Source organism: Orussus abietinus, unplaced genomic scaffold (assembly GCF_000612105.2).
Source record: "Orussus abietinus isolate OABI.00-Male unplaced genomic scaffold, Oabi_2.0 scaffold552, whole genome shotgun sequence".
Lineage (NCBI taxonomy): Eukaryota > Metazoa > Arthropoda > Insecta > Hymenoptera > Orussidae > Orussus > Orussus abietinus.
This window is the reverse complement of record NW_019394712.1, coordinates 36,235-50,262: the sequence shown is the minus strand read 5'-3', so window position 1 is coordinate 50,262 and position 14,028 is coordinate 36,235. Positions and strand designations below refer to the sequence as shown.

The window sequence follows — 14,028 nt, the reverse complement described above, 5'->3', positions numbered from 1 at the left end:
TTAACTATAAATTTTAATTTTAATTTATTACAAAATGTATGTATTGTAGGTTGCAAAGTATTCAATTTACTTAAAATATATATTGTCGGAGATCTTATGGCTCATATTCATCGCAAAAGCGGTATTCATGAAAAAAGTGTCTTACACGCAATGCTTTTTTACACCAAGCGCATCTGACTATCGGAGTTTCATCGCAGAGTGCGTATTCCATTTGTGTGTTCTGCTCGAAAGCGAAGTCAACAGGGTTCACAAAATCTCCTAACCTATCATCTGCGTATCCACTTCTATACCAAGGGTACTGGAATAGGTATCGGCGAAGATAACTGATTATGTACAAGAGATTGTAATTTAATGGCAGGAGAGTGCATGTAAAGAAAGGCGTAGAAAAAAGACGTAAGCTTAAGGTGAAGTGAAACACGTCGAGGAACTTGATCAACGTCGATAAAGACGATTTTTCTAAATTCCTACGTTGCCGACGTTCGTTCTTATATTGACAGCTGTGTCGAATTATATTGTGTATTGTCCCAAATGGCATATTCCACCTGTCGTTTTCGTACAATAATTATGAAGAAATCGAAGTAAAACTCCAGAAATCCTCTGGAGTCATGCCTTCTGGGCCCTAATTGACTGCGGAGGGACCCTCTGCGCCATCTGTGATTTCCAGGTCAATTAAATTGTCACTCCGAGACCCTGTATTCCCATCGTTTTGGCATAGAAGCGCATATAACACTTTTTTTGCCCTTATCCTGTTCAAATGCGAGTTTATCGATTACCAGAGTGTTCTAAATTGTCGTAAAATTGTCCTGACCCTTTCGATTCTCATATCAAAGCCTTCGATAATTGTATATTGATCGAAATATGAGAGCTCGACTCCATTTTGGTTTTGGTCTGGGCTGAGTTAAAAGATTTTTTTGAAAAATCCAAATTTTGAATGTGTCAGGACAATTCTTAGATGATCAGGAGGGATGCGTCAATGTTTCGGACAGTTTGGTCTAATACCCTTAAAAAAAAGTGTTGTATTCGAATCGACTGATTTGAAGGGTGTTTCACTTCACCTTAAGACGATACCAAAAGGCACTACTGGACAAATCCAGCCTCTCGATGTTTATGGATTCAGGGTATGGAAAAATTACGTTGATTTTCTGACGATGTTCTGTTGCATAATCACGACGTTAGCCTTCATTTAAGAAATAATATTATTAAATTACAATCTCTTGTACGTAATCAGTTATCTTCGCCGAGATATAAACACCTATTCCAGTACCCTTGGTATAAAAGTGGATATGCAGAAGATAGGTTAGGAGATTTTGTGAACCCTGTAGACTTCGCTTTCGAGCAGAACACACAAATGAAATGCGCACTCTGCGATGAAACTCCGATAGTCAGATGCGCTTGGTGCAAAAAAACATTGCGTGTAAAACACTTTTTTCATGAATACCGCTTTTGCGATGAATATGAACCATAAGATCTCCGACAATATATATTTTAAGTAAATTGAATACTTTGCAAACTACAATACATACATCTTGTAATAAATTAAAATTCAAATTTATAGTTAAAGAAAACTAATGGAGTATTTATTGACATTGACTGTCTACAAACATTTAAGGTGAAGTGAAACATCTTTCAAATCAGTCGATTCGAATACAACACTTATTTTTAAGTGTATTAGGCCAAATTGTCCAAAACTTTGACACATCACTCCTGATCAGCTAAGAATTGTCCTGACATATTAAAAATTTTGATCTTTCAAAGAAATTTTTTAACTCAGTCCAGACCAGAACCAAAATGGCGTCGAGCATTCATATTTTGATCAATATACAATTATCGAAGGCTCTGATATGAGAATCGAAAGGGTCAGGACAATTTTACGACAATTTAGAACACTCTGGTAATCGATAAACTCGCATTTGAAAGGAATAAAGGCAAAAAAGTGTTATATGCGCTTCTATGCTAAAACGATGGGAATACGAGGTCTCGGAGTGAAAATTTAATTGACCTGGAAATCACAGATGGCGCAGGGGGTCCCTCTGCAGTCAATTAGAGCCCAGAAGGCATGAATCCAGAGGATTTCTGGAGTTTTACTTCGATTTCTTCATAATTATTGTACGAAAACGGCAGGTGGAATATGCCATTTGGGACAATACACAATATAATTCGACACAGCTGTCAATATAAGAACGAACGTCGGCAACGTAGGCATTTAGAAAAATCGTCTTTATCGACGTTGATCAAGTTCCTCGACGTGTTTCACTTCACCTTACCGCTTCATCCTTGTGAAATGATGTTTGTTGGAATTCCCATTGCATTTGGACAGATATTGTACGTGTAAACATTTTCATTTTCCAGACCGGACATAAGTGGCTCTATTAGGGTGGACTTTCCGTTGGGGGTAGTTGTTACGATGGTGACATTTTAGAGCTCCATCTTTATGAAATACTGTTCACGTCATGAATTTTAATTGCATTCGTTCGAAGATTACGCGTCCTTTACACTTTTTATTATAAGACAAACGTAACTAATTAATTAGGGGTGTCTCACCCCTCAATAGTGATAGAAGGTCATTAAACCACTATTTTATAATCAAAAAATAATTGATGCTTAAAGTTTCTGAAAAACTTAATGACCATGTTCTACGTTTCAAGTCTCTATGCGTGTCTTTATATGGTTAGGGGTAGTTTACCCCTAGGTAAGGGTGAATACCGATAAGAACATTATATACCAAGCAAGTTGTGACGTATTTTAAATTTACAACAAGCTTTACTCAACACATTACTCTTCAAACTAGGAATTTTTATACCTCTTCTTATAAACTTTGAGGGGCTGTTTCACCCCCTAAATGTGAAACCGGGCCGATATAAAAATACACGTGTTTCTTATTTGTTGGTCCTCTAAAACATGTCCAAGAACCAAAACAATCAGAGGCGGACACCTGAAAACCCTTCCTAACCCGGTAAAAAGGCTTGAATACAATAGGATTCAATGTCTCACAGTTTAACGTAAAAGTGATGATTTTTCTATTCTATTTAATACCTGATTTTTCTCTCCAGGTCCAATTCCCACAGCAGGATTATATTTTCTGTGAATCAATTATAATCTATTCTCCNAAATTTAATGACCATGTTCTACGTTTCAAGTCTCTATACGTGTCTTTATATGGTTAGGGGTAGTTTACCCCCAGGTAAGGGTGAATACCGATAAGAACATTATATACCAAGCAAGTTGAGACGTATTTTAAATTTACAACAAGCTTTACTTAACACATTACTCTTCAAACTAGGAATTTTTATACCTCTTCTGATAAACTTTGAGGGGCTGTTTCACCCCCTAAATGTGAAAACGGGCCGATATAAAAATACACGTGTTTCTTATTTTTTGATTCTCTAAAACTATCGGAAACACCTCAAAACCCTTCCTTGTAAGCCATTTCCAGAGGGAACCGAGTTTAAATCCAACCAAGTACTTCTAAATTTTTCTGTCGAGAAAGTTGTTGATACTACGTAAAAATGAGTAAGAAATATAATAGTGATAGTAAAGAAGCATAATTAAAACGGAGCACTTTTAAACAGCAGTACTTTAATTTTGCTGCTGACGGTCTTGGCCCATTCTTGGCAAGCAATGTTGGTCTTGCATTAGTTAATAAAAACTAGGCTTGTAAATCGCTGAGGTTATTTCACAATATATCTTATCTTGCTTGCCAATATAGAACCTAGTGATTGCAATAAAGTAAGGTAAGATAGGGATAGGGAGCACCTAACACCTTTGCAGGGTATTTTCTCTATAAACTTATAACGCATAAATTTAATTGTTTTACATTTTCGCATTATGATATTTTTATGGCTTTCAACAGAATCTGTCCATTAGGAAACTTGTTAGAGTTTCGTGAAAAATTTGTAATACATCCGTACGTATTACATACATAAGGTTGAACAAAAAAATGTAAATTTATCGCGTTTAGACGTTTAATTCATTACCATTAGTTTGGATACATTTTCTTACACGTCAAAATATGAAAAAAATCGTTTATGGATGCCGGTTCCAGAAGTAGTTTTTATTCCTTAAGGTAAAATGAAACCCCCCTTTTAAATCAGTCGATTCGAATAAGACACTTTTTTTAAGAGTATTGCCCCGAACTGTTCGAAACTTCGACACATGACTTGGGAGTACTTAAGAACTATCCGGGCACTTTCAATATTTAGATTTTCGAAAACAAATTGTTGACTCAGTCTAAACCAGAACCAAAATGGCGTCGAGCTCTCATATTTCGATTGATATTCAATTATTGAAGGCTCTGATATGAAACGAAAGTATCAGGACAATAGTACAACAATTTAAAACATTCTAGTAATCGAGAAACTTTCATTCGAACGGGATAAAGGCAAAAAGAGTGTTTTATGCGCTTCTATGCTAAAACGATGTTAACACGAGGTCTTGCAGGGGGAATTTAGTTGCCACTGAAATCGTAGATGGCGCTTTGCAGTCAATTAAGGCACCGAAAATCATGAATCCGGGGTATTTCTGGTGATTTACTTCGATTTCTTTACAATTATTGTACAGAAACGATATATGGAGTATGCCATTTAGTACAATACCCAATATAATTCGAAAAAGTTGTCAGAACAAATACGAACATCGGTAGCGTAGGTATGTAGAAGAATCATTTTTACCGACGTCGATCAAATTTTTCGACGTGTTTCTCTTCACCTTAAGATAAAGTGAAACACGTCGAGGAACTTGATCGACGTCGATAAAGAAGATTTTTCTAAATGCCTACGTTGCCGACGTTCGTTTTTATATTGACAGTTATGTCGAATTATATTGGGTAATGGCATACTCCATATATCGTTTCTGTACAATAATTGTAAAGAAATCGAAGTAAATCATCAAAGGTCCCCCAGATTCGTGGTTTTCGATGCTCTAATTGACTGCAGAGGGACCCCCTGCGCCATCTGTGATTTCCAGTTCAATTAAATTTTCACTCCGAGACCTCGTATTACCATCGTTTTAGCATAGAAGCGCATACAACACTTCTTTTGCTCTTATCCCGTTCAAATGCGAGTTTATGAACTACCAGAGTGTTCTATATTGTCGTAAAATTGTCCTGACCCTTTCGATTCTCATATCAGCCTTCGATAATTGTATATCGATCGAAATACGAGAGCTCGACGCCATTTTGGTTCTGGTCTGGACTAAGTTAAAAAATGTGTTCCAAAAACCCAAATTTCGAATGTGTCAGGACAATTCTTAAATGATCAAGAGTGATGCGTCAAAGTTTCGGACAGTTTGGTCTAATACCCTTAAAAAAAGTGTTGTATTCGAATCGACTGACTTGAAGGGGGTTTCGCTTCGACTTAAACCTATAAATGAACACGTTAAAAAATCCCCGCTTTTTTTCTGATGAACTACAAGAACACCTATTTCAAAGTGGACAAGATCGGTGTAGTACGCCTCTGAATCTATCATTGAGCATTTCCATCGTATAAACGAGAGCTTCGCGCTTTTTTTCTAGATGAACTACAAGAGCACCTATTTCAAAGTGAACAAGATCGGTGTAGTACGCCTCTGAAGCTATCATTGAGCATTTTCATCGTACAGACGGGAGCTTCGTGCTTTCGAACCATCGACCCACTCGCATAGCTATCTTTCTCACCGATGTAGGGAAAATATGATCCAAATGTGTATGAACATGTGTCGAAAGCGTGTCGAGGTGCGACCACGAATGGGAGTCGGCTAAAGAGAGCACTCCCAGAACAGGCGGACACACCTTCAGGGTGCGATCGGCTGTCGTCGGTCACGATCGGCTGCGATCGGAATGATTCGCAGGCACACGAGAGGTTTCGGCTCAACAGAGGGCCAATCATCGAATCGGTGAGACTTTACGGAACGGCGCGTTTATCCGAGGATGGAGGGGACCGCCCGAGAAGGGATGACAAGTTAGGGAAGGAAATGGGAGAGAGGAGGGGGAAGACACCAATCATCGCGACGGTCGCTCGTTCGCCTTTCGCTCACACATCCAAATACCGTACTCGTGTTCACGGGATATCCATGCGAGGCGTCCAATGCACGTACATTGAAACATTAAGAAACTCGACGCACACCCAAGCAACGCAGGAGGGTCAGTCGTGCACGAGTAAAAAAAAAACCTACAACGCCCCTCGCGGGATGTATACAGAACGTTGTTAATAGAAATCGTCAATACGCATGCGCTCGCCTCGCCAGATCCTCGGTGGTGGTTGGAATCATTAACCGGTTCCCTTGGCAACCCCAGCCGGCGCGTGCCATTGGCTAGTCTCTACCCCCACCACCGACCCACTCACAGACGTGGCGCAACGTGCCTGTGTGCCTCGCGCCCAAGACCGTGTGAGAGGCCGTTGGGTATGGTACGACACGGCACGCGATGGTGTGCGTGGCGCGTCGTCGGTGTGCAACACCGAATGGAGCAGCTATTTCGGAGCCTGTTAGCTATGGATTGGGAGACGCCACGTCCTTCGTCCGTGGGATGTCTCCCGTCCTGCTTAGGCTGCGCACAGGGTGGCGCGCACGCCCAATTCGCGCTCTCTATCGGCTTTAGGCCGATGTTTCATTAGCGCTACAGCGACGAGCGACGAAGCACGAATAAGAGGTGTTCATTGGCTGCGGAGAACTTCCGCTGTACGTTCTCCGCGGCCAATGGAAATCTCTTATTCGCGTTTCGTCGCTCCGTCGCGCCTGTCGTTGTAGCGGCAAATATCGGCCTCACGCTTGTGTGCGCCTCATGGGTGGGTTTAAACGGCGAGTCGTGTTCGCGTCTTTTTTTCTCTCTCCTCGTGTCTTGTTTTTTCTCTCTGTCTTTGGGATGGCTCGGCAAGGTTTGTTTCTTTTGGGACCAAACCGGAGTCTCGACGTTCCGGCGACTCGTTGGGTGATCGCTGGGCACGCCGAAACAAAAACAATCTGGGGTGAATCGTTACTTTCGGCATTCTTTCTTGTGCTCGGCCCTAAATACAAGAAATTATATTATATATGTACAAACAACTGGTCATTTTACAAGAACACCTCCAAGTACGGTTCTCAAAATAGAAAAAAAAAAAAGAATAAAAAACAATGTACTCTTAGAGAATCGTTAATTATTTATCGTTCGATCTGAATTTTCCTTGTTATAGTTAAAAATCATGAAATTCTCCGAAAAACTGACCACTCAAAAAGAAACTAGTATCATCAAATGACGCATCAATCGATGTTTATTATCAAAGTTGATGATTTCCATGCCTTGCTTAGTACGTTATTTTTCCAAACTCCTTCATATAACATTAAATTGAAGATTTGCATATACCAGAAGAAAGAAGATTGACGCAACAACGTGAATATTCCAAACCCTTCTTACGCTAAATTATCTTAAACCTTCATTTAATGACATGATGCAATACATCAAAATATTACACACCGTTAGTGAGCGGTCCAGGTATTCGGATCGTAAAAGTTCTTAATACATTTGTGCTCGTATTTACCGAATAGTAATATTACATATTTCCAAATGTGTTTTTTTTTTCTAAAAATACCTACGTCGATAATTCGCAGGCAGGCGAGAAAGCTTCGATACCGTAAAAATATTCCACGTGATTCCATGATCGATTCGATCGGTACTTGCCAGCCCCGTGCGCGTGTCGCGTGTAGGCATGCATTCCGTTCGACGAATCGCACGCGTAAACGCCCCGTGTATAGCGAGGGCCGTCGGACAGCCCGGAGTAGGGATGTTCGATTCCGATTCGATTCTTTAAAAAATCGATTTTTTTGCTGAAAGAATCGATTTTTAGAATCGATTCTTTACTATTTGATTTTCTTGAGAATCGATTCTTTACCCTCAGAATCGAGAAACCGATTCTTTTTGACTGAAACGATAGATTCGCTTCGCTCATTGGTTGCTGTAGGTCGCTACGACAAGATTGGCTACTGAAACTCAGCGTCGTAACGCACTTTTGTCATAACACTACCTGACTTTCAACAGCCAATCAGAACCTCTCATTTATTCCGTCGACCATCTCGGCCGGAAATATCGGCCAAAGGGAAAGCTAGAGAAGACATATAATTGCTATATAAACTGCTAATAATTGTTTAGTTTTTTTATACAACAGTCATTTCATTTTCATGGATGTCTTTCGACACGTAAAAATGTATTAATTAAATTTGTGTTAATTATATATAAAAAATTTCCGATTTTTTGGATCGATTATTGCAGAATCGATTCTTTGGATTCCGATTTTTAAGAGAATCGATTCTTCATGATCCGATTCAGAATCGATTCAAGAATCGATTCTTCTAAGAGAATCGAACATCCCTAGCCCGGAGCTCCGCGACATATCCGATATCGGCTTACGATGGACGCAGATCCGTAGGTGTGGTGGTGAGGCGAGCTCGCGTCTGGTTGGCCGAAGATCGCGCAGCGCCTCGTGTGCGATGCTCCCCGTCTGGCGGCTACGGGTCCGCGCGCGGTTCTATACTTATGTTAACGCGCCGCTGCTTGTGTGCGCGCGCCGTCGTCCGCGCAGCGTGCGCGCGCCGCCTGCGCGCGGAGCCAGCATAAATGCTGCTTAGAGACAGCTGTGCCAGGCCCGTACCTCGGGGACTGGAGGCCCTGCCGCACTGGACAACACTGACCTCGATAACCTTACGACCTCTTATGCACCGAGTTAAGTAACTTCTCGATCTACAATCGACCCCATTCAACGGAATAGCGTTTCTTAAACCGATCATAATGTGGCGGATTATTTCAGATGAATACTTTTTCACGTGTTTTTTATTTTCCATCGATCCCAATATCATGATTATCTAATCAGCCATTATACCCCGGGGGAAATGCGGTGCTAAATTCCGCGGGGTTAACATTTTGATACCCCGGATAGTAAACGTACCATTGGCTGGTCAAATGACCGCTTTTAAATGGTATTGGTGATGGGGTTATCAATTGGGTTGGGTAAAGTTAATGTGATTTTACATTATTTAGGACATAGAACGTCTATACGGTGGAGTGTAACATTACATATGTTACGGAATATAAATTACGCGGCTCGACCGATGTTAATTAAAAAGACATTGTGAAACATTACGTTTTCTCCTAAAATACTCCTAAACACTTTCGAATTTGAATGGCTCGATTATTCGAAATTTACGTTTATAGGGAAATCATGAGTAAACGTGATTTATGGTTCGTTGATGAAATTTCCATGAAACAAATATCATGAATGATTGTACATGTTTCGGGAACAAAGACTACGTATAGTTTGTTCCTTTGCTTGGATGAATTGAGACCAGTGGACGTCGAAATGAGACTTATGAAATATGTTTTGTAATTACATGCACCGGAATTGTTTAATCAAATTTAAATAACGGATAGGGGGGAATCGTGGGTGATTAGGAAATAGTCATTTTTCTGGATGAGTATGTTTCCAAAGAAAAGAAGGCGAAATCACGTTTCATGATTGTAAAAACGCATTGGGGAAATCTTCTTCACGTAGTGCGATAAATTTTAAGTACATTTGGTTCAGCGACTAGTGCGCAACTAATTCAATTGGAACGTGATCGTTAACGCGCAATTTCTGGATACAGCACTGGGGCAGAGGGCGCAGCAGGACTGTACTAGCCGCAGGATTCCAGGCCCTTGAACCTTTCCACATTCGTTCTTAATGTACCTTGAAAGCAACAATGGGTAAATTTAAATCCATGCCATCGGATATTCTTACAACATACGGAATAAAAGAATAATCTGATACCTCCACTTTAAAACTGCCGGTACTAGTAAATACAACGTTCGATCGCCTTTACGCAGCAACCAGAGGTACAATCTATAATAAAAAAAAGCATCGATTCCAGAATTTGGAAGTATTAACAGATACAATATTTCCAAAGGTACTGCACCATACAACCGTCTAAATATAATTACCTCCGGCGATATTATCATCTCTACCTTAAAAATAATACATTTACGTGACAGACCTGAAACAGCCTAATATTATTTAGAAAGACCCAACGAGGAATTTTGCAGCCTCGAGGAAATCTCCTAACCCTCACACCCCTTTGGACCCAGGGATTCCGGCCTTCTCGGCCGGCCCTGTATTTCTGCCAACCACCGCTCGCCCTCGCGTCCCTCGCCCGACTGTAGCCGATATGGCTACGTTCCTACGACGTGCGCGCGCGCTCGTCGAATCGGCCGTGCGCGCGAGTGCTCTCCCGTAACGATTGAGATTCCCGGCGCCGTGGCGGGGCGGCGGGCCGAACGCGCGTTCCGTTATCACCGGTCATGCGCCCTCGGGCGGCACGGTAGCTCCGCCCCGACCGTCGCGAACGACTGCTTCGGGATTAGTCCGCAGCGGACCAATGAGGGCTCGCGCTCGGGCGGCGAGGAGTAGGAGCGAGCTGCGCAGCTCGCCCTGCGCAGGTCGAACGGGGACGGGCGGTGCGGGGAGAGAGGGGCGCGAGTGGGAGCGAGGAGGCAGACAGGCGCACGACCACCAATGCTCGAGGAGCGTCGCGACGTTGGCTGGCAGTGTAACGACGTTAACGGGAGAGTCGGGCCTATTCGGTAATTTCGAGGAAAACGCGGAGTCTTCGAGCGGGTCGTTCTCTCGAAAATCGGATCGCCCTGGCGCAGTTGTGCCGAATTCGGTGTAGTGCACCTATCGAAGTAACTCACCTCGGCGTGGCCCGAAGCGTGAACCTAGGTGTGACTGCGCAGTCGCCATGTGAGTATCCCCGAGAGAGCGAGGGTCGGCGCGTGGGAAGGAGGGAGAGGAGGAAACGGCAGACGGAGCGCGAGCACCTCTGGGTGTGCACGGCCGTTGGTTCATTACCGCCCCGAGACCTGTCTATGGCGCTAATGGCGCTCGCGACGGCCGTTGCTAACCGAGTCGTGTCTCTGGGATTTTTATATAAGAGCGGATCCGATACCGTTCCAGCGTGCGGACTAGATGTGACGTTGCGATCGTAAAATGCTCTCGATTGGTGATTTAACACCCAGAGGGAGTCGGTGTCGTAGCTCCGAGATGTGCGGTAGTTTGTAGGTTATGGACGCGCAGTGCATATGGATGGTGACGCAAAGTATCGTACTGTACGTGCTTACAGTATTCCGAGTAAAATGGCGGCGAGCCGGGAACACGCAGTTATTGTCGGCAACGTGCGAGATAATATCCCGACCGGAGAAGATTCTGTATGCATTTTTTATGCCTGAGGATTCTTCCTAGCGGTCCGTACTAGCCGTTCGGAGAGCATCGAGCTTATACTACTACCCGTTTGGCTTGCAGTTCCTGCAGGTAGCGGGAGAGTCGACTACGTTTCATGTGGTCAAGTTGACGAGTTTTCGCCGAAACGGCGGGATTTTTTTCGGCATCGCAGCATCGGCTACAATGGCCATTAACTGGGCGAGAGGTTAAATTGTCCTTTTTATACGTCTACGTCGTTTCGTAGCTTCTTTTATTGTCCCAGAATGACCTAATGTCAGTTGAGCTATAACGAATGAAATTTATACTTCGTAGCAACCTCAAAATTTACAGTATAATTAGGACAAATTTGTTTGACCAAAATACCCATGATTTTAAAGTGAACGTTTTATCGTTACGATGTGACGTAAACTGATAACTATTTTTAATGTTTCTAGTAGTAATCTTGGAACGTTCGTTGTCCATTTATTTTTTCCAATTTCTATTATAACTATAAAGAAATGAAGTTGAAATAAACGTTTGTTAAGGGTAGGAATTTAATTCGGAAGCTATACGATCCAGTTGACATATTTCTGTTTGCACTTGCTATTTATATTTTAAAGTTATCACGGTTAACGACGACAAAGATAAAATGATAATGGAATTAATTATTTGTATATCAAAAGTACCGATTTAATTGAATATTTTTCTTAAATACGTGTTTTAATAAAATCTGAGATAAAGTTAAACCTGACAGGGTATATCGATTGATACATAATTCAGCTATGTAATACGAAGCAAGAACGTATCCATAATATTCGCGATGAAAGCATCCTCCGATGCTTTAATTCACTTAAAATCTTTTTAAGACTTAACATTTGCCATGTTTACCAAGAATTCAATATGAATACTCTTGACTTTGCTCTATTTGCTAACAAGGATGTTGTCAATTTATCTGAAATATAGCGTACAACTTGTATTTACAATTTGTCTTATGTCGAAGCATAGTATTTAGTCTATTGCTCGGACCCCGTTAATTCTATTTTTCAGTGGACACGTTGGTTTCCTTCGATCCCATATTAAGATATCAGGGTTGCCAACTTCGGTTCCGTATATTCTAATACAGTTGGATTAAAATAAGACAATCCGATATAATCAAGAAAATAATATAAACTAAGAAGTTCAAATATTTGAATAAAAATATTCTTTGTATTTAAAACCAAAATTAAATATAATTCAAGACATCCGATAACATATAAGGAGTATATTTATATATAACGTTTGTTTATAATACTTCACGAGTCGACTGGAAATTAAACGCGTAATAAACTCTAACACCGAAAATAAACTGGCATATTAATGCTTTCATGTGGGGACCTCGACGTTAAAACAGAACCGTGTGTGTTGTTTGTGTCACCGGACATGTAAGTGTTAAAAGCCGAACGGCTTAATTCCGTTCTCTATTTTAACAAAGCATAAGGGTCTTTACAAACAAACCCGAAGAATATAAACAAAAATGTCCATCGATAACAACAAAGTCCAAACCATTCCATTTCCTTCCGAAATAGTAGGACAATTCGCGTACCATTGTTATAAAAATGCATAGCACACCGGCCAAATAATAGGAGAAATACTAGAAGAATACCACGTTTGGCAACCCTGCCAGGTACATTCAGTCCTCCACGTATCGTGGACGCAAAAGTATGGTCCACGCGCACACGCGTGCCCACATGCCAATCCAATATGGCGCCCGGGACGATCCCCCAAGTTCCCGTGGATTCCGCGCCTTGTTCGCTGTACGCTTCCAACGGCCCGTCGGGGAGGCGCGTCTGCCCCCTTGTATTTAACGTAGGCTGCGGCGCGACTGACCTTTCTCTCTCCCCACGTTATCATTATTATTCTTATTACTCGCATTGCCGTAATGGCGCGACCCATGCGAGGGCCACCGTCCTCCTCTACGCCGCTCCTTCGTTCGCGTTGGCTGCTCCTTATGCGCTCTCTTTCCCTCGTAGCTCTTGTTATTATATACCCCCTCCTTCCCCTTTCCCTTTAGACCGCGCTCCCCTTCTCCCCTCTCCCCCCCTCTTCCCCCCTTTCCCTTTCCCGCTCGACCGGCAAGTGCAGAGCCCCGACCCTCCGTTACGGCCTCCTGCTCTCCGCTGACTCGGCTAATTATGGTGGTCCCGCATCGGGACGACATTTTGTTGTCTGACTTTCCAAAATGGATCGTGCGCTAGTCGAGCCCGTTCTCATTGGGACGTGTCTCCGCTGGCTCTCGGCCGATCGATCTCGACTCGTCGAGGCAGGCCGAGGGTTTTGCTGCCCTACCGACGCTCGGATACGCGCCGTACGCACTCCACGGTCGTAAATTCCCTCGAATATTTCCGAGGGCTGAGCCCCCTACCTCTTCGTCGATTTCCCCCCATCTCTCGTTCCTTCCCCTCTCTCGATCGCTTTCGTTTACTCCTCCTTTCGGGCCTATCCAACGAGAACTCGAGATTCGAGAGTCCAGCCAGTCTCAGCGGTTATCATTCTAATGGGCGGTCCGCGAGGCACTAACTTTGGTCTGCGCAGTACCGATGCGTAAATAGCCCGGGCGGACACGATGGAAACTGTTTTATCCACCCTACACTACTACTACTTCTACTGCTTGGACGGTATGTTTGAAGCAGTCTGACTAAGGTCACGTGTCTCGAACTTCACGTCTACGCGTAGAAATCCCCTAGATAAAAGTGTACGCTATGGCACTGAAAAATCAAACTGCAGATCTCGAGGTTAAATTATTTTTATTATTATTTAGTTAGAGTATATCGAGTTAAACCTTTTTGTCAAAGTATTATAGTTACGTCGATTATGTGCT

General features: G+C 42.4%; 1 protein-coding gene and 1 long non-coding RNA gene across 4 annotated transcripts in view; one reads left to right on the top strand and one right to left on the bottom strand.

Moving 5' to 3' along the window:
* Positions 1-8,755: 8,755 nt before the first annotated feature.
* Positions 8,756-10,718, bottom strand: LOC105702626. The gene is made up of 3 exons (XR_001104304.1): positions 10,667-10,718; positions 9,747-9,818; positions 8,756-9,665 (listed from the first exon to the last, which is right to left on the bottom strand). It is a non-coding gene; the product is annotated as an uncharacterized LOC105702626 (long non-coding RNA).
* LOC105702625 (putative uncharacterized protein DDB_G0271606) overlaps positions 10,475-14,028 on the top strand; it is a 27,333-nt gene continuing 23,779 nt past the window's right edge. For all 3 annotated transcript variants that reach the window (XM_023433037.1, XM_023433038.1, XM_023433036.1), the window contains exon 1: positions 10,475-10,715. The gene's annotated coding sequence lies outside the window, so the exon portion shown is untranslated. The remainder of the gene's footprint in view (positions 10,716-14,028) is intronic.